The sequence below is a fragment of the Odontomachus brunneus genome, unplaced genomic scaffold (genome assembly GCF_010583005.1).
Source record: "Odontomachus brunneus isolate Ranch 3 - 2012 unplaced genomic scaffold, Obru_v1 Obru_scaffold_010, whole genome shotgun sequence".
Lineage (NCBI taxonomy): Eukaryota > Metazoa > Arthropoda > Insecta > Hymenoptera > Formicidae > Odontomachus > Odontomachus brunneus.
Genome location: NW_022639460.1, coordinates 2,181,011 through 2,203,025, shown reverse-complemented (window position 1 = coordinate 2,203,025; position 22,015 = coordinate 2,181,011). Strand labels below are relative to the sequence as shown.

The 22,015-nt window shown below is 36.9% G+C and overlaps 1 protein-coding gene across 3 annotated transcripts in view; it reads left to right on the top strand.

Annotated features, from left to right (window-relative positions):
- LOC116840472 (protein roadkill) overlaps positions 1-22,015 on the top strand; it is a 223,911-nt gene that overhangs the window by 149,471 nt on the left and 52,425 nt on the right. The window lies entirely within an intron of this gene.

Genomic DNA, 22,015 nt, shown 5'->3' with positions numbered 1-22,015 from the left:
TCCTTTGTATATTTTTATTCTCTATAAATCATTGGGAAGTTAACCCTACAACATGAAATTAATATCCTCACAAACTATGAAGATCTAATGATCTATTATAATTGCATATAATTAAATAATATTTATATCTATATGTAATGTAAGTTTCAACAAATTCTAAAAAAGTTATTTTATGCTACAACTACCTTAAGGAACGTAGTTAATTTCGCTAAAAACTCTTTCAAGGGTCTACAGGAGCAGATCCTGTATCCAAGAACAAATCCTGATTTGACTTCGATGCCTTAAAAGTAGTTCGCTATACGCGTTGAGTTTACTTACTAACTCTAAATTAGTGAACGGGTACTCAACTTCCCTCAATTTAATGGCCACGCTGATGTTGTAAGAGACACAAGTGACACGCGTTACACACAGGACTGCCATTTTGTCACATATAACTGGAAACATAGACTTCTATATACTACTAGACTGCTAACTCATAAAATTTTAACGTAGTGTGATTAAGGCTGCTTTGGCAAAATTAGTACGTGAATATATGGAATACCTTAACAAAAATGGCTGTTATTTTTTGCCTCAGCTTTAACTAGGGAATTAGTAGTCTAGTAATATATAGAAGTCTGTGACCGGAAACCTCATGCGGTGCAAGTCGAAAACCCGAGTAATGGCTTCTGCACACAAGACGCGGTAATGCTTGCCGCACAGCGAAAGTTCGCGCGACAGCCAATCAATATGCTGCTTTCCGTAACAATCTTCTAGCTCTTACGGAAAAACAACATATTAATTGGCTGTCGCGCGGCAAGCATCACCGCGTCCTGTGTGCAGGAGCTATGAACAATCTAGTTTAGTATAGATATCTGTGATTGATACACGGTTTCCTATAGATTGAAAATGTATTGTGTCATTTCATGTTCCTATAGGCTGCGGAGCACCGGTTGAAACCTCCTGAAGGGTCATCACCTTTATGGGTGCCTACGATATCGAGTGCAGAGCGAGTGAGAGGAAGTAGTATCTATTCCCACCTATAATATATTTTATGGCAGCCATAGAATATATTAGTTGCAGATGGGAATATGTACTATTCTCTCGGATCCAGTTCTCACTCGCTCTATACTCAATATCATAAGCAGCCTATAACATATGTCAAGATCAGAGTCATTCAAGGGGGTAGGCTGATGTAAAAGTTTATGAAACAATTCCATATGATCTTATATAATCCAACTATCATTGCGATGGCTCTAAAGTCCATCGTACATGAAATAACATAGTTGCATATGCATAGCATAAAATCGTATGGACCAATGAGCATCGAGTATTAAGTCGCTATATTGATGCTTGACGTTCAGTATTACGGAAAAACAACATATTGATTGGCTGTCGCGCGGCAAGCATCACCGCGTCCTGTGTGCAGGAGCCATTAGCAATCTAGTTTAGTATAGATATCTGTGATTGATACACGGTTTCCTAAAGATTGACAATGTATTGTGTCATTTCCTGTTCCTATAGGCTGCGGAGCACCGGTTGAAACCTCCTGAAGGGTCACCACCTTTATAACATATGTCAAGATCAGAGTCATTCGAGGGGGATACACTGATGTAAAAGTTTATGAAACAATTCCATATGATCTTATATTACGCAACTATATCATTGCGATGGCTCTAAAATCCATCGCACATGAAATAACATATGCATAGCATAGCATAAAATCGTATGGACCAATGAGTATCGAGTATTAAGTCGCTATATTGATGCTTGACATTCAGTATTACGGAAAAACAACATATTGGTTGGCTGTCGTGCGGCGAGCATCACCGCGTCCTGTGTGCAGGAGCCATTAGCAATCTAGTTTAGTATAGATATCTGTGATTGATACACGGTTTCCTATAGGTTGAAAATGTATTGTGTCATTTCCTGTTCCTGTAGGCTGTGGAGCACCTCCTGAAGGGTCACCACCTTTATAACATATCTCAACATCAGAGTCATTCGAGGGGGGTACACTGATGTAAATGTTTATGAAACAATTCCATATGATCTTGTATCATGCAACTATATCATTGCGATGGCTCTAAAGTCCATCGCACATGAAATAACATAGCTGCATATGCATAGCATAAAATTGTATGGACCAATGAGCATCGAATATTAAGTCGCTATATTGATGCTTAACGTTCAGTATTACGGAAAAACAACATATTGATTGGCTGTCGCGCGGCAAGCATCACCGCGTCCTGTGTGCAGGAGCCATTAGCAATCTAGTTTAGTATAGATATCTGTGATTGATACACGGTTTCCTATAGGTTGAAAATGTATTGTGTCATTTCCTGTTCCTGTAGGCTGTGGAGCACCTCCTGAAGGGTCACCACCTTTATAACATATCTCAACATCAGAGTCATTCGAGGGGGGTACACTGATGTAAATGTTTATGAAACAATTCCATATGATCTTGTATCATGCAACTATATCATTGCGATGGCTCTAAAGTCCATCGCACATGAAATAACATAGCTGCATATGCATAGCATAAAATTGTATGGACCAATGAGCATCGAATATTAAGTCGCTATATTGATGCTTAACGTTCAGTATTACGGAAAAACAACATATTGATTGGCTGTCGCGCGGCAAGCATCACCGCGTCCTGTGTGCAGGAGCCATTAGCAATCTAGTTTAGTATAGATATCTGTGATTGATACACGGTTTCCTATAGGTTGAAAATGTATTGCGTTATTTCCTGTTTCTATAGGGTGCGGAGCACCGGTTGAAACCTCTTGAAAGGTCATCACCTTTATAACATATGTCAAGATTAGAGTCATTCGAGGGGGGTACACTGATGTAAAAGTTTATGAAACAATTCCATATGATCTTATATTACGCAACTATATCATTGCGATCGCTCTAAAATCCATCGCACATGAAATAACATAGCTGCATATGCATAGCATAAAATCGTATGGACCAATGAGCATCGAGTATTACGTCGCTATATTGATGCTTGATATTCAGTATTAGAAAACCACTAGTAAAGAAAATTACCAAGCAGCTACTCTGCGATTGGCTGGCAAATCTATATTTCTGCCAGCCAGCTGATCACATGATCACGTGGGCGATTCTGTCTACTGGGCTGCGTTCGGAAACGTCACTTGAGTACTTTCCCTCTCTTTTTATCTCAATCTCGTATCTCGCTCACACCAACGCAACGGGGACATTTGGGTGACGTTTCCAAACGCAGCCCAGAGGCGCCCTCGTAAACCCTACTCAGGTGCTTCTCCTACCTCTTTACCTCACTCCTGTATCTTTCTCAATCCAACGCAGCGAGCGCGTTTTCAAGCGCTTAAAGGTCTCTGTTAAATACTCGAGGCTCATTGGTCCATACGGTCTTATACTAGGCTCATACAGTTATGTCATTTCATATGCGATGGGCTTGGAATTATTTGGAAAATGGTAGAGGACTTTTTTGTTCAATTTGACCTAAAGTACACGACGGCAATCGTCGCTATTATAACTTATTTACCATATTCTGCATAATCATTCACAAATTTTCTAAAATTAATATCTCGATAATTATCGCAAATATCACAAAACGATATAGGACTTTTATGTTCACCCTAACCTGTTTTTGTGTTCCCACAAAATGCCCGCAAGAAACTGTCAGACACCCTATATATATTACTTACTTCTTTATCTACGTCATTTTCTCGTCTTTGATTCATCTTTTGAACTTTTAAAATAATTCTTTTAACCTGTTTATATTGCTTTTTGAGTTATAGAGTAACATATAGTAAGTTATGTCATGACATACGGTCGACATGGCACGACATGACTTCCGGAATGACTTTCGGCGATGCATTTCGGAACGTAGCTCTACTAAATTGAGTTTCTAGAGGAATATACTATCCAATCAGAGTCGTGCTAGACAAAGATAGATGGTTGCGTTGCAGCTACAAAAGGCTGCATTCAGCAGACTCAACAGTTGAGTAATTTGTCAATGTAATTGGTCTAGATTTAGGGATCTAATAGCAAGAACCAATAATCGTTGATTGCTCACTGAGCGCTTTTTCTACCGAATGCGCCCAAAGTAACGCTCTTTTCGGGAGAAATGTTCGAAATTTTCTAAGCGCTCAGTTCACTCAATCAATTCACTCAGTTCAGTCTGTGATTCGACATCTTCGCGTACACATATCAGAGTATACGTTGCAGAGTCACAGTGTTTGTCGCAAGTGATTTGTTCTTCTTCCCGTAAGATTCGTATTCGAGAAAGCAGTTAACGCGCAATTAATAAACAATGTAAAAGAAAAATTCAATATATATAAAAAACATCAAAATTCATCATACATCCGAGGAATAACGTAGATGGTTAAAACACTCATTGTACTTTGTCGTAAAGCGATAGATAAGAAAAGTGCGTTGTAAAAATGCATTCCGTAGAGATTGGAGTCTTTGTTGAAGACATAGACATTGGACATTGGGGGGTGGAAAATTCATTAGTAGGAGTGAAATCTGCCGACGTGATTGATATAGCTGAAGCTGACGAAGGACCAGGTGACGATGAATACGGGTTAGTAATATAATTTTTTAATTATGAAATATTTACTTTGATTTAGATTCAAGTCTACATTCTTTTCAGTTGAATCATACGATATACTTGATGTTATATCTATCGTCATGTTTCAACGAAGAAAGTTTTACTTAATTCGGAATTTAGATCTGGCATCTTACGAGGCTCGGACGAGTTCCGAGCAATAATTGTTAACTCTTTGCGCCGTCCAATTTTTATTTTCGATTGTTTTTGTTTCACAGAAATTTACTTTGCAACAGTATTATGCGTAAAGGTGATTACGAAGCGTTCGAGCGTCTAATGTTAAACCCGTGCGCAGCATCTTTGCGCAGAAATTTAGTCCGTTTAGATTTCAGCGTCATGACGCTGTTAGAACTATAGGCTTTTCATGTTCTTTTTTGCTGCACTACTGCAATAAGTTAAAGTGATCAAACATATATGTCTCGCTTTAACTTATTACACCAATTCAGCAGTGCAGCGAAAAAGAATGTCCTAATGTTGCATAATAGAATCAGTGGTGGTAGTTTAGGAGAATTTTCTCGATCGGAAAATTTCCGACGAAGAAAATGGACGACACGTACACGGACGCACACACAGAGCTACCCATTTCCGTCTTTTGTGCCAAACGGCCCATCTCTCTGGCCTATAAAATAGGCCCGCGAGCAATCGTCCATTTTCCTCGCCGATCGCTGCGAGCCGTATGTCCTGCCTGTCGCGACGCGCGTTCTAATTTGCCCAACTATTTTAATTAATATCTCGAAATTTTACGTGGTTGTTTGAAAAATGACCTATACCATTTTTGTTCACTTTTATGTGTTCTACTTATATTTTTCTTTTGATCCGTCTTACGCGGGACACCCTGTATATTACGCATATGCTCAACGTTTGACGCTTGACGTTCGATGTTCGACATTCCTATCTAAAAAAGCATCTTAATATGTATTTATTCTAACGTATTGGTAAATTCACAAGCTTTCTGTGAAAAGCTCAGTTTTCTTTTCTTTTTTCCTTTTCATATTTCCTAGAACTGTATAGAACATGATTTATATCCTCTTTCTCTGTTCTATTATCTTTTTATATTCACCGTATCCTTTCTTTCCAAAAAACGCTTAGTCCTTAGGTTATGATTCATCCGCATATGTTGCACGTATATTAGCTGGTGAATCACGGTGTAACTTTTTGGACGAACGACGTTCGCTTTTCTTCCCGTAAAATTCGTGCTCAAAAACGGCTAACGCAAGATTAACATACAATGAAAAAGGACAATTCTGCTGATAATACTGATAAAGTTAGCAGTGTTTGAAGAAGCGATTAGAAGCGGAATGCATAATAGATCAGTAGTAGAATTTTCTATTTATATGGTACTTATTTTTATGCGAAATTAGATATGCGCTCTTTAGTTGAATCGTATGATTATTGTATCATATGATGTATTTGATATATTTTGCTTGTCTTCTGGGTTTAGATCTTCCTTGTATTTAGGTTCGACGTTTCGTGAAGATTTCAGTTCACTTCCTTAGGGAGTAGGGTGACCCGAAACAGATTCAACAAATAGACGTAATCCAAATCCGGAAAACAAGACGAATATTGGGGGTGAAAGCCTAAAATATATTTGACATATCTGTAATTGCATTCGCCGGAAAAAACTCGTATTTAATTCTTAATTTAAATTTGATTATCTTATTTGGGATAAGAATAATCATTAACTCGACTCTTCGATACTTTCTTTCTATTAAAACCGCAAAAATTTTCTTTGCCACAATATCACGGACATGTTACTTCAACATTTTAGTATCTAGTTGATGCGATATATTTATAGTAATATATTAATGTTGAGTATATTAATTATATGTTAATATAATTAATATATAAGTATATTAATTATATATTAATACAATTAATAACAAAATGTTAATATATAGAGAGACGTGCGCGTCAACACATTTCTACATTCAATAAAGACACTTAATGTATCGAACTGTACAAGTTAGCATACAACAAATCGTGCAGAGAATCGGATATCACATTTCATGCGCGGTCACAGGATAAAGTTTTGTTGCATATTTACGCATATTTCGAAACGTAACCTAAATTTCGTAGAATAAAGTTTTATTGGAAAAGCACATTTAGAGAGAAAATAGCTGGAAAAGCCAAAATATTAAATCGCGATGTGAGTGCTAATAATATATTTACTTAAATCAAAATTCTTTTATTTAAATAGAATAAATAATGGCTTTCATAAAAAGCTACAGCTTTAAGAAGATGTATAACTGTTCATTTGGAAAAATTGCTTTTCTATGTAAAAATATGTATTTTAGTGCAAGTAAATATATTATTAATATCAGTACCTATCGAATTTAAATTTTTATTTTTAGATATTTTTTCTCTCGGTGTAGAGATAAAGGAGTTCAAGTGATTTTTCACTCGTATACAGTCCACTATTCTGAATTTATTAGGTGAATTTCTATTTGAAATTGAAGAGCGAATCTGATGTATATTTCACAATAACAAATTTACTCTAATTCATTGAAACATTCAATCGTCAGAGCCCACTTTAAACCCGAGTGAAGCATTTATTCTCATGATTCCGAGTGGTAGTATTTTCGCTATAATTCCTAGTTTTGAACGCTATAATTCCGAGTATTTTGAACGAGACTTTATTCCAAAAAATTTAGAGTACTTGTTTTTTTTATTTTAAATCATTGGGAAATGAAAATTGAATACCGGTTCAACGTAGTTCCCGCGACGTTTCAATGCGTGATCACGGTTCCTTTGATTCAGCTATTGATTTCAAGACGAGAGATTTTGAAACTCCGCGAGTTCCTCGGTCGCGATTACGTGAACTCGTTACGAAAGAGACACCATCGGCGGCGGAACAGGTTACGGCGATGCCGCTATACGTTAACGCGTAATTCACGGACTGTGTGTATGTAAGAGAGAGAAAGAGAGAGAGAGAGAAAAAGAGAACTATAGCGACCCGTCCATTAATCATTTTGCAGCTGTCGCATTTACCTCTAATTCCTGGTTAATGTTCGCCTAGGCCGTCAGTACCGATTGATCCTAGGTAGAGATGAAAATGACCTAGTCTGTGACGATAACTTACTCAATAAATTACGGTAAATTAATCGCTAATTTTGGAAAGCTGATAAATGGTAATTTAGAAAAAATTACAAAAAAAAAATTTAGAACTCAAAAGGAACCTTTAACATGAATAAAACATGTTATTTAATTTGTATTTTCTATAAAATATTTGCTTTAAAATATGTTACTGCAATTGATATAGTAATTAAGAAACTAGATACATAGTAATCGAGGAAGCTTAAAAATTGTAGTTTTAAACTATATTTTTCATACTCCAAAAATAGTCTCAATATATATTTTTCATAAAGTTTTATAGGCTTACAGCATTTTCATTTATTATCTTGCTATTTTAGCGACTAGATTGTGATATATAATTGAAGATTTTTAATATTTATTATAACGAAATATTTATTATTTATTTTAATTAAAATTTAATACTCTCGAAGGAAGTATAGTTTTCTTTTTTTTATCTGAAAAATATTCTAGAGATAATCAGATGTACATTTAATGAGAATATGAGAAGAATATTGTTTTATCTTATGCATTAGTGCGGAAAATATTTCTGCATGAAATTATCGAATTTTATTAAAATTATCAATCAATTATCATTTTACCGTAAATAATTACCACATTGAATCTGACAGTAATTTTATATCTCTAATCCTAGGAGTTACTTGGTGGCCATTTATTGGATAACGTTTCGCGTTCTTTCAACGTCGGGAGATAGATGTTAATCCAGATAATTAACCTCAAACTGATAATGACGAATCGAAAACTTCTCGTTCCCCAGAACGCTTTCGAGTGTTTTCAATCGCGGTCTCGATTAATTCTTCATTAAAGCCATTGACGCGGTGGAAGTTGGATAGTAAAGTGGAACTTTCTGAGCGCAGGCTCACATTAGTCTGCGCTTTGTAGTCCCGAGGAACGCGTCGGGAGCGATTTCCCGATGGGCTGGTGAATCCTCCTCCTCCTCCCGCCCGTCATTGTGGTCGTCGTCGTCATGGCTGTGATAATCGATCGAAAATAACGTTACTCATCCGAGGTTACGTGTTAACGCGACCGTTGCGAAATGTGTTCCCCTGTACGTCGTCGAGCACGCTCGTATAACGAACTCCTCGTGTGTATCGAGCGCGCAATTAGCGCGCGGGTCATTTGCCTCCCACGTGGCCAATCAGAGGTTAATCGTTCGAGCTTACAGCGATGTGTGTCGGCGATAAAAGTTTATTTCGAGTTCCAGCCTCTTTACTAGTCAAGGCTCTACGATTCCGCGACTTGAATTTTAGAACGCGTTTTTTTCCTTTTTTTCTCTTTTTTGTTTTTTTGCTGACGTGAAGAATCTTCGTTCGGCATTTACGACTCTTGAATCTCACGCGCGATTTCAAGAACGCGTCGTTGTCGAACGTGCATTCCAATCGTTCTTGTCGAACCGCCCCTCCGTTCCAGACGTCGCTCGTCCTCGCTGCAGCATTAAAAAACCAGTAAGACAAAAGTGCCAATATATCTAGACGCACATCTGAACACGTATTAACTCTGGACATTCTTATTGTCTTGGTCTTTAAATGCGAATATTTAAAGTTTCAGTGCAGAATATGCATAAAGCGAATACATAAATGTATTCTATATTGAAAGTTTAAATATTCGTGCTTAAAGACTAAAACAAGAATGTCCTGGATAGATTAGATACGCGTTCGGGCATCAGTACTTTCGTCTACAGAAAGTTATATCATGGAACAAGTTCCGTGAAAACTTAGTGAAATTTATACTGCGCACACAGTGAAATTTACCTAATTGCTCGTGCAATTAGAAGAATTAGATCTTTCAAGAGCTAAGATATTTGCAACTAAAGCTGACACTTTATTTTTTGTGGCCCCAGCTATTTTTAACTTTAATTTTTAATATCTTCGAAACTACATGCGACATTTTAATGTAAAATTTTACTATGATATTAAAAATTAATGTACAGACATTTATTATATGCAAATTTAAGTTATCATGAAGTATCAAGAAGATGAAAGGGATGGATGCTCAGATTTTCATATAGTTCCATATTTTTTGCAGGATTGTAGAAAATAACTGTGCAAAATTCCATTTGACAATTGGTCCAGTTCGGTCAAAGGATTTAGAAGTTAATAGGGAACATGTTAATAGACAAACATTCTATTTTATAAATACTTACATATAAATTAAATTACTTATAAATAATTTACATATTAATTTTGTTTTCGAAATGTAGCGATGGACAGTTCATAATTTATAGTAACATTCAAAATGCATATTGTTATATTTACACATATTTCAATATTTATATCTCTTTCTATTATACTTATTCTTATTCTATTATCTCTTTCTATTATACACCGGCATTAAATAAACATGCGTAAAGAAGGTACTCATGATAAAAATAAGAAATAGTTTCTTCGTATTTATATGATATATTGTGTATGTATATACACAATATATACTTAATATATACTTATTAAATATATACACAGTATATACTTTATTTTATAATTCCATTCAAAAAATCAACAGTGAGATATGTAGGAATGTAATTTTGTTTGATAAATATAAAATTTGTAAATAATCTTTTTGATGTGTCACTGTGAAAATACGACATCTAATGATACAACTATCTCAACACAAATAGAGCTGTACAATAGTCGTTACTTGAAACCTGTCTCAAGTGAAGAACTCAGATTTTAATTTAGAATTAGAGTTGTGAGTTTTTCAGTTGAACTGTAATTACAAATGTAATGTCATATATATTATAGAATTTAAATAAAAAATTCGAATCAAATTCTAAATTCACATTTTCACGTGGGACAAATTTCAAGTAACTATTGATATGGGCGAATTATCTTTCACTTAAAAGGGGGAATTAGAAACGAATTAATTACTTTTAGCAATTTTAATCCGATTTCTTTTTTCTGTTCTTGATAAAACTCGATAAATTACAGCAAATTATTCGGTAGTTTTGGAAAGCTAATAAAATGGTAGTTTAAAAAAATTACAGAAATAAAAAAATGTAAGTAAACTCAAAAGAAGTATTCAGCTTCTAAGATGAGTAAGACACTTTATTTAATTATTTTTTATAAAATATTTTGATACTATATATAGTATATAGTAATTAGGAAATTAGTTACATGTTAACTAGAGAAACTTAAAAAAATTTTAAATTCTTAATCTATATTTTTCATATCATCTTACATGCTTACAGCGTTTTCATGTATTATCTTGATGTTTCAGCGATTAGATTGTAATATATATAATTGAAAATTTTTAGTAATATTTTAAGAAGTTAATATTCTCACGCACGCGAAAGATTAGTTATCTTTCTTTCCCCTGAGAGATATTTCAAAGATTATCAGATATGCATTTGATGAAAATATAAGAAGATTGTTGTTTTATCTTGTGCATTAATGCGGAAAATATTTGTGTATGAAACTCTCAGAAACGAATCTTACTAAAATTATCAATTAATAAAAAAAAAAAATTGCCACCGTACCGTAATTTTACCGTAAGTAATCGTCATTTTGAATCTGATTAATTTTACGTGTCTGATTCTAGATCAATTCGAGGGGGAAGGGAAGGATGGGGAGAAAGAAATGGGGAGAGAGATAGAGACCTTGTTAGTTCACTTTTGAATTTCGCCCGACATCTCGACCCGAGGACGCGCGGTTTCGGCTCTAGGTCGCGTCACGTCGAAATCGCCGAGCCGGAAAAGCCGCGGCCTTGCCACGGCAATGTTATCGTTTGCGTCACGATATTTTCTCGTCGCCGGGCGCAGAACGCTAAAGCGGAGAGCGGCTTTGAATGTCCTTTGTGCCATCGTCGAACAGCTGGTCTCGCATGCGGCCGCTCGTGTAAGTTCCTGTCGCTAACACTACCACTATTACCGTACCATCAGCACTAGCAGCCCGGGCACTTCGCTTCGTGCAATATACCGTCGTGGATGAAAACACCTGCCCATTTCGAATAACACGGATTACCGCTGCTCGATGCCGCCGTCACTTCGATTAATCCTAGATTGGCTACGCGAACATTGCGCGCGCATTTCGCAAGGCGCTGCAATGTTGCAAATGTCTCTTGTTTAATTTCACTTTTCCCTTTTTCCCTCTCTTTTGTTCTTCGCGCGGCTGCAAACGGAACAATGGTATATTTTATGCGAATTGCACACATAAGCGATATGTGTTGTCGGAGTGAGGTAGTAATTATTAAACCTTGAGTATCTTCGAACATTTCTTTGCAGAAGAAGGATTTACTTAACAGAAATTACACATGGTACAGAAACGGTTGTTTTATAGCGGGTTCCTTTTACACTGAGACAAAAAAATTTGAGGATCTGTTTGTGGGATATAAAGTTTATTTTTTCGTGAATAAGCTTTATATAAGGTGTAGTAAACAGAAATCTATTATTTTTCCAATAGATAGCTTTAATAATGTGTATCTCGCGTTGTATAAGTGCGATCGGTTTACGCTAGATGGCATTAGAAAAATAAGATTTCGTACTAAAAAAACTTCTCAGACAGTTTTGTGATTGTTTGACTCAGTATTGTTTGAGCGCGCGTCAAAGATGGACACCAGCAAATAGAAAATACGCCATATTTTACAGTTTTTCTTCGATAAAGGCGAAAACGCAAGCCAGGCGGCTGAAAATGTGAATAGTGTTTATGGTCCTGATACTGTAACAACCAATCACGCGCAATTTTGGTTTCGTCGATTCCGTTCCGGTAATTTTGATGTCAAAGATGCACCACGCTCTGGAAGGCCAATTGTCGAAAATGTCGATAAAATAATGGAAATCGTCGAGTCCGACCGTCATGTAAGCACTGTTTCGATTGCCCAGGAGCTAAACATTGCATAAAAAACCGTTTGGAACCACTTCGACTGTCCCAGTTTTTTGCCAATAGGAACAAGAGTTTCTATGAGAGAGGTAATGGAATTACCTTCAAAATGGCAACAAGTTATCGAACAAAACGGTGCATATTGACCTAAATCGGATCATTCTTACTATGCTAAATAAAGCCTTCAATTTCATGCAAAAATAATGGATTTCTTTTTACTACATCTTATATTCTACTACATCTTCTACTACATCTTCTACATCTTTTTACTACATCTTATATTTCACAGGTAAGTTTTCAAAAGTATCTTTTTCTCAGTGTAGGCGGAGAGTAGCTTCGAAGACTTTTGAAAGTCGTCTTGATCTTTAGTGTCAGATAGAACGTCATGTTTTTATATATTTTTTAATAGTTAAGGCAGTTGCTGCAATTTATGACATTGACTTGGACCATCTCTTGTCGCACACCGTGAAAAAATGCATAATTCATTTGTGGGATATAAAGTTTATTTTTGTAAATGAACCTTATGTTTCACGAAATAAATTTTCAAGTGTTTTTTTCTCAGTGCAGTCGCTATAAAAAATAAATATATAATATACAAAGAGAGATACATACGCAATTATAATAATATTATAAGCGTTTATAATTACACACTATGGATGATTCTAAAAGGAGGATTGAAACTTCTGTAACATTAAAGAGTACAATGCATCATTAGGTACTTACTTGATTATAATCAATTTACGCGCACATAAATCCAACACTTGGCTCTCATAGACCTACTTTGCCTTGTTCTATGATCGTTAATCACAGAATCTATAGATATTGGAATATATGCTCGAGAGAGTTGAGAAGTTCTCGAGACTTCGGCGGCGCGTAAAGATTCGCTCATCGTTACCAGCAACACTCAGGGACGCGTTTTAGTACCGTGGACTTACAACACATGTCTTGACGTGGCCTTCGATCAAAGTTCTCGTTTGATCGAACATGCGAAATTTATCGGAGCTTTTGTCGACGAACTGTGTTCGATAGCGACGACGGCGAGACCAGACCAGTAGTCCCGATAAATTGAATCTTAATGATCTCCAACGTGTGTACCGCAATCGCTAGTGTTATTCGCTTCAAGGACCTTGCCGAAAATTTCGCGGTATTTCGTTAATTAATCTCAAGGACTTCGCGATAACAGCGTGTAGAATTCGATTGCGCGAGATAGCACTTCGCCGGTCTAGATTACGGTTTTAACACCCGATATAAATCTCCCGGGCCGAATTTTCGGTGGCATCACGCTGGTATCTCTCTCGCGCTCTCCACCCGCCCACCACCACTGTCGGCTTCTAGTTCATGATTTACGTTTCGGCGAATTACTCGAATATATTATTATCGCGCATGGCAGTCGAGGCCAATCGATGTCCGGGGCACGATGAAATAAAGCCCGAGTATCGAAAAGGAGGAGGAGGAGGAGATGGCTATTATATAGTGGAAAGAAAGCAGGCAGGAAAGAATATGGACGAAGCACAAGGTATTCTTGTGTGTATGTGAAGCTTCAGGGGTGAGGGGAAATATCTGTCGCGAGCATCTTTGTTGATCAAAGTTAGCACGTATATAACACACGATATGTGTAGCCTCAGATATATTTTCACGTTATACGCAGTCGCGATTTTAATCGAAGCATTGCTACGCTTTCAAGGTTATTCTGTAAACAAAAATAATGTCCGCAGTAAAGTGTGTTCTATTTTCTCTTATAATATATACGTCTCAATCTCTGAAACTCTCGTGGAGGTATGGTATGGATTGAGATGAGCATAAAAGTTCTATGTCGTTTTGCAATATTCACAATAATGGTTGAAATATTAATTAAAGAAAATTTGTGGGCAAAGTTATCAGGAAAATGGCAGGGGACTTTTTTCTTCAGTTTGACCTAATGTACAAATATATGATGGCAAATGTTGCTATTAGCTCATTTACCATATCTCGCGTGATCATTCACAAATCTTCTTTAATTAATATCTCGATAATTATTGCGAATATCACAAAATGGTGTAGGACTTTTATGTTTATTTCAATCCGTGCTATGCCTTCACGAGGGTTTCGGGAGTTGTTTTAAGACACCCTGTAATATATTCTACATAATATGCCTGATTGTTACGCGAAAGATTGCTAAAGTAGACAAGCCGCCAAAAAATAAGAATTGCAATTGGAACGGAGACAAGCCCATAACCCGCCGCCATCTCGATTAATCGTATCCGTTACAATTCTCTTTCTTCCTGAAGCTTCAATCTCGCGGGAATATACGTCGTTCAGATATTTCTACGTCCATGAAAAGGATGGAAGAAAAAGAAAGTTGTCCCTCGGCGCTTGGATGGCAATCTTCGGCTTCAAGGGAACAAGGCCGCGCGTCTTCTTTTTGGGGGCTCGGCCCTCCATGCTTCCCTTCAGTTCTCCCCTCCATATTAGATGATGATGAATCTCCCTCGAAATTCAAAACGGTGAATCGCATTGTGGGGATTCCGCGTTGAAAAAGCGACAGTGGGCAACGGGACTTTGTCCTGCTCTCCACGTCTCTTTTTCTCGTCGTCGAATTTTTCGGGAGAATCGCGAGAACGTGAGGTGAAAACTCGCGAGAGTTAGAATGAAGAGTGAGTGAACGAAAAGCAGGTATTCGTGCATTTTACAGGATGACCTTTAGGGAAAAGGTATCGTCGTTGACTATTGTTCGTTGCACACAAGTATCTTGTACTTGAAAGACATTCTTTTCAAAACGCATGAAAAATTTATCAATTTGTTAGGCTGCAAAAGATCTGTTGTGTACCTACAACAAAAAATGAAACATGAAAAATGCTTTTAAAAGATAAGAATAACATATTGAGAATTGGATGGAGAACCTTAACTTCATATTTTCTTAGACATTTAACGGGAATTTTCTTTTCCCTTTTTCAATGCTCACACTAAAATAATTTATTCTCATGTTTTGTTATATTTTCTTTTTGAATGCTCAAACTAAGAGAACTTAACTTTCACCTTAATCTTCGTTGCACCTTAATCTAGCGATTTTGAAGTCGTTTTTGTCCTCGTTTATTTACCTTCCGTAAAATTATATTAATAAAAATATATAAAAAAATAATAAATACATTTTCACAAGTCTATAGAATAGAATTATGTACAGAAATAATCGCAAGTATTCATTTAAATATTTCATTTTATTGTAAATATGAAGAAAAGAATTTACATAAAAAATTGTAATTTTTCCAAAAATGAACTTAAGAAATTAATACTAGGATTTTCTTGTCAATACATGTACCTTTAAAAAAAAAATATATTACATATTTTAATTTGTCAGGAAATATAATTATTTGAGTATACGAAAATACGTAATTTTCTTTTAATCAAAATCATTAAGGGCAGGTTTTCCAATGATAGTTTAAACTTTGATTTTAACTTAAACTCTGTTTAAACAAAACAAATTGTTAGAATAGTTAGAATAGAGTTTAAACTTAAATCCAAGTTTAAACTGCTATTGAAAAATCGCCCCTAATAGTTTCAAGTTTTTTACGGTATTAATCCATTATAATGTTGATTTTGTTAAAATTGTAACAAATATTAATTATATTGAATCTTTTTTTTTGTTCGTAATTAGAGTTTGACGATACAGGAATCTTGATCGCGTATAATATGGCGAAAAATAATTAAGTTACTTGCATAAAATTTCTCTTATATATCATATTTGATGTAAAAAAATCGAAATGAAGAGAACATATCGCGACAGTATTTTCCGCTTTCGTGCAAATTTGTTCCAAGAAAGATCGTGGGAACAATACGCGAGTACACGTGCTCCTTACATTTACTCAGCTTTTCGCGGAAAAATGACGAGTCGCCTGCTCGCGACTCGAGTGTCAGTTAGAACGAGCGCGATTTACCCGGGCAGATTTATCGCGAAACGACTAAATCGAAGTTAAGAGAGTGTATCAAAGATGCAAGGAGGCTATGCAAACACCTGTGCGCGCGCGTGTGCATGTGTGTGCGTGTACATATGGTGTACATACGAAAGCTTATCGAAGTTATCGCTGAACAACCAAACGGTGAGCAAACAGCAGCGATCACAGAGGCCAAATTGAGTACAAGGTTTCGAGTATCGTAAAAGGGAGTAACGATACATCGGCTTCTTTATGGCCGCTCGGCGGCTCAGACACACAAAAGAACCGTTTGAACTATGTCGGGAGAGGGTTTATCGACGCTGGCGAAAGCATTTTTTTTTTTTTTTTTTTAATATTAAACTCCCTAAGTTTCGCTTAGCCCACGCGTAACACAAATCAGCTGAGACTTCAAGTCTCACCGCACTCCCTTCGCGAGACGGTTCGCTCTGAGGTCATTGTTCACGTTTTATTTCCAAAGTCGTGAGCTTTCTTCCCTGTTATTTTCCAAGGTTGCGTCCCAAAACGTCCTTTTTGAGGAAATTTTACTTGATACTCTATGGTATACGTAATGTTTACTTTTATTTGCTTGTAATAATTGAACAGTTGAACACTCAAATTATTTTTTACTTACTCTTTTACTCTTAGTTTCTCATGTTAAGTGAGAGAGTGTATAGTAATAACATGATCCTACGCCGGTAAGTTAGTTGAAATCATTAAAAAAGAAGAAACGAAGGTGGTGTTAGCATCCTACTGTGACTGAAAGGGTTAAGAGCCGTTAACTTAAAAAGAAGAAAAAAACTTATAGTTTAAAAGAGAACCTAATCTACCTAGCCAATCCTGCTATTACGACTTATACACGACTACGTGTTGTACTTGTGCGACGACGCGTCACGCATGTGTGGAAAAATTGCAGAATATAACTAGAAGAGCGTAGAAGGGAAGACGAGAAAGTGAAAAGGAATCCTCCGGAGAAAAAAAAAATGCCTAGGGAACCTAGGAAAGCCTGAAGTCGGGGAGAATAGTATCGAGAATGGACGCAGGACAATGACATACAATAGAAAATACAGTCGTTGGAGCGGAATCGAGAAGAGTGGCTTGCGGGGCTTCTGGTTCGGGCGTGTTGCCTCCGCGTCCTTCTAGGGCCGAAGGATTACTTTAGGATGGATATTCAGAAAGGGAGGGAAGCTCGGGCCCCCCGACTCGTTTCTAACAGGGGCCAGTGACTCGCGTACGTGGGATATACCGGACGACCTTGGGCCTCACGGCCAATTTGCGAGGTCCGTTCCCTCCAGATGCGCCCTTACGGCCGTCTTATTAACCGCGAAGGATACCCGAGCCTCCTTCTTCTCCTCCCGACTCTCTGCTCCGTCCTCTTCATCGCCGGTTGTTGTTGTCGTTGTCGTCGTCCACGTCGTGTCCCTTCGATATAGAAAAAGAATCCTGCTCTTTGGTGTTCGCGCAGCAGCTGCTAGCCGAATGATGCGAATGAGCTCGGTCGCTCCTGAGAACGCTGCATATTCAATTTCGAGACACGGAGAGGTCCGTCGCGCGATGAATGCACGTCGCACGCGAACTTCGACGACCTCCGAAACGCTCACTCCCTTATCGATCTCACGATATTTTCGATAGCAAACTTCGCGGCGGCCCTACGCCGACTCTACTTCGACGTCGCGTCTCGTTTTTTAGACGATTCTGTACGAGCCGAGTATTTATTTATCTATGGATTCGTGTTTTACTTACGGCAGGGTCATCCCTTTGTTAGGAAATATTTCACGTGGTCGCATCATAAGAAAAGAAAGGAAAATTTATTTATAGCATAAAGTTATACTCAATATTATAAATCAACTTATACTCAATTATACTCATTTATACTCAATATTATATTGATTATAAATTTATACTCAATATATGGTATAGTGTTACTATTATCAAATATGTGTCCTTAAATCCTCCAAATATGTATACCCAATATGATAACTTACAATATGATAATTATCATTATATGTAGTTTATGGTCATTTTTACTATGCTTTATTATAATTTTCGTAATGGTGCCAGCCTATTCGGACTACCAAAATTGTATTATAATTTTCACTATAATATTCTCTTCGTGTACCTATTGGTAAAAAATCAAATCTCAAAAATCATAATTTTGTGGGTTGGATCATTCTTGCATAACAATGGCCAATTTAGACCGCAAAGGATTAAACTCGCGCGATAAGCGGCTTATAACGAGTGACATCATCCTCGAGTCAGCCACGACTCGGAATGTCCGTTTGTTCGATTGGCGAATATAAAAATCTCGGGATTTTCCGAACGTTGCGTAACTCGGAAAGTCAACGATGTATTCCGCCACTCGTCTGTAAAACATTTGCGAATTCATCGTTCGAAATCACATTTTGTTCAGAGCCGCATCGAAATTCAGCGGCGATCGTTCGTCTGTATTTTTGCAATTCGCCTGTATTTGCGATGCGGTGAGGAGGGAAAACCATGGTGATTTGAGTTCGCGGTCCGATTTGTACGGGCGCGTCGCGAATTATCGTGCGCGGTCGTTGAACCGCCGTTAGCTAACGCTGAATGCACGTCGAAAACGCAGAGACAGTAGCGCGCGCGTGCGCTTATCGCCGTCGTGGCGTGTAATTTTACACTCCGGGACCCGCTACCTTGTAATCGCCCAGTTTTGCCGTTATTTAATTCGCTCGTTCGACGAGAAAATAAGATCGTGTGTATGTAGATGTAGTTGGTGTAATCTCAGTTACACACACACACACACACACACGCGCGCGCGTACGTATACCATTTTTGTGGGAAAGAACGGATGGAGTGAACATAAAAGTCCTACACTGTTTTACGATATTCGCCATGATAGTCGAGGTATTAATCAAAGAAGATTGGTGAATGATCACGCGCGATAGATGAGCTGCGTGCTGCTGTGTGCTTGTATTTTAAGTGAAATTGAACAAAAAAGCTCTTTTGCAAATAACGTAGATTTTTAATTATTGATGAGAGAAAATTGTCACGTGATTGCGTGCCATAATGCACAAATATTCCTTAATTAATATCTAAAAATCTATATAGTCATTCGCAAAGGACTTTTATCTCAATCCTTCCCCACAAAAATCGCGGAGGATAGTCTGGGACACCCTGTATATAGGCGGGGTAGAAGAGCAGTCGCTATCGTTGTTAACTTTGTCCGAGCGAGGCAATGTGCTCTTTGTATGAAAAGATCCTCTCGGTGCTGCCTCTTATCGCAACCATGAACCTTGAATCGGCCGGGACGCCGTGAACGAGTGAAGCCACGTGTGTGTGTGTGTGTGTGTGTGTGTGTGTGTGTGTGACGAACGTGACGCGCGCGCACGGTAACACAATACGTCCGAGCGTGATGGAAAACTAAACCGCGCGTAAGTAAACTTTTGAGGACGGGGGACCGATTAAAGTAGGGTGACTTCGCAACTCACGAACTCGAGCAGAGATAACTGTTGCGCGGTGTTAATATATATGTCATTAATATTATTAATGATATCAATATTAATATTATCAGCAGTAGAACAATTAACGGCTTATTTCTAGCAGAGCGGTCAAATAACAGATTTTTATCGTAAAATTACGGTGAGATGATAATTTTGGTACAATTCGCCGTTTCTGACGATTTCATGCACAGATATTCGTGTTTTTCACATTAATACATAAGATAAAACAATATTCTTCTTATATTCTCATCAAATCTATATTTGATAATCTCTGAAATATCTCTCAGATAAAAGAAAGAAAAGTATTAATACAATCTTTCGAGAGTATTAAAGTTTCCATTTCTTAAAATACTAAAAATTTTCAATTGTATACCACAGTGTGATCGCTGAAACAGTAAAGTAATAAATGAAACTGTAAGCCTGTAAGATGGTATGAAAAATATAGATTGCGGCTGTTTTCGAAGTATGAAAAATATAGATTAAGTTAGAATATTTTTTAAGTTTCTTCGGTTGCTATGTAACTAATTTCCTAATTATTATATATTATATATAGTTTATCAATATGCACTATCAATATGCAATATCACGATATTTTATGGAAAATATCAGTTACATAAACCGTCTTACAGCTTAAAGTCTAAATGCTTCTTTTGAGCTTCACATTAAGATTTTTTAATTTCTGTAATTTTTTTCTAACTTACCATTTTATCAGCTCTCCAAAATTATCGAATGATTTACCGTAATTGAGCGAATAAGTTACCGTCACAGAATATTCGTCAAGCCGACAACACTAACGGGACATTTTCGTCTCTAATTGCAATATATAAAATGCGCGATGTTATCGCAAGCGATAATAAATGCGATAACGCGCTGCAAATTATAATCAGCAATAGTATACCATGAATAGTGGCGAGCGCTGATATCATATACCATACAAACGGCTTTGTTACATGCGCGGGTGCGATTTTCACGCTCACGCGTGTCATTTTCTTTGTGTATCACGCACGGATCGATAAAGAGAGAAGGAGAAGAGAGGAGGGGGAGTGTAGTTTATCGAGGCTGGCAGATAATAACCGCGCGCGTGCTTTCGTCACTTTCTTACTAATCCTTCCTCGAATAGCGACTTGATTGATTCACGACGCAGCACAGTCGGAAACTCGGCGATTTCATTTGCACAGGCTTATTGCCGCCGCCAAGATGTAGCAATTTGTAGCCGCACCTGTCTCTCTTTGTCTACTGCTAGTCGTAGTTGTTACACGATCACCACGAATGTAACGAGACGATAATTGGCTGCTTCGATTGATTGCGCGAAGCAACATGGTTCGCGATAGTAATCTAGATATCCTGCCGGATATTTCGGAGATCTCGAGAGATAAGTGCTATTTTAACAAACAAGGAAAATTCTGCTCTGACAGCTGGACGTCCCCAAATAAGCGTGTTATTTTTTCGCGACGAAAGCGTAGCTAACGTAAATGCGAATGCGATATGTATATAATATGATATGCCTTTACTAACAATAACGATAACAGCGAGAATAATAATAGAGCAAAGAGATGGATAGATAGATAGAGAGAGGTAATTTATCTTGTAGGTTCTTTTACACAGTGTATGATAAGGAAAGAAATTAAATACAGCATTATCCCAGACGGATATTTATACGTAAATTTGAAGTAAATTTATTACTCGATCTGTTCACTATAAAAGAATTGATGTTACATTTGACACATTTTGTATGTTGCAGATTATTCACTTTGATTTTTTTTATAATATCATATTGTAATTTTAAGAAATAGGATACAAATTTAGATTTAAAATACAATGCAAATATATAAAAAAATAATAACACTAATAATATGTCGAAAATTAACACAAAAATGGTGAACTCAACGTACAACAGTCAAAATAACAACGACAAAATGTTAGTTACATAAACCGTCTTACAGCTTAAAGTCTAAATGCTCCTTTTGAGCTTCACATTAAGATTTTTTAATTTCTGCAATTTTTTTCTAACTTACCATTTTATCAACTTTCCAAAATTATCGAATGATTTACCGTAATTGAGCGTATTTGTTAACGACAAATATGTTAGATTAATACATATATTAAAAATTTATTACAAAAATTTCTATGCGGAACGATCTCAACACAAAATGTTTTTTACCG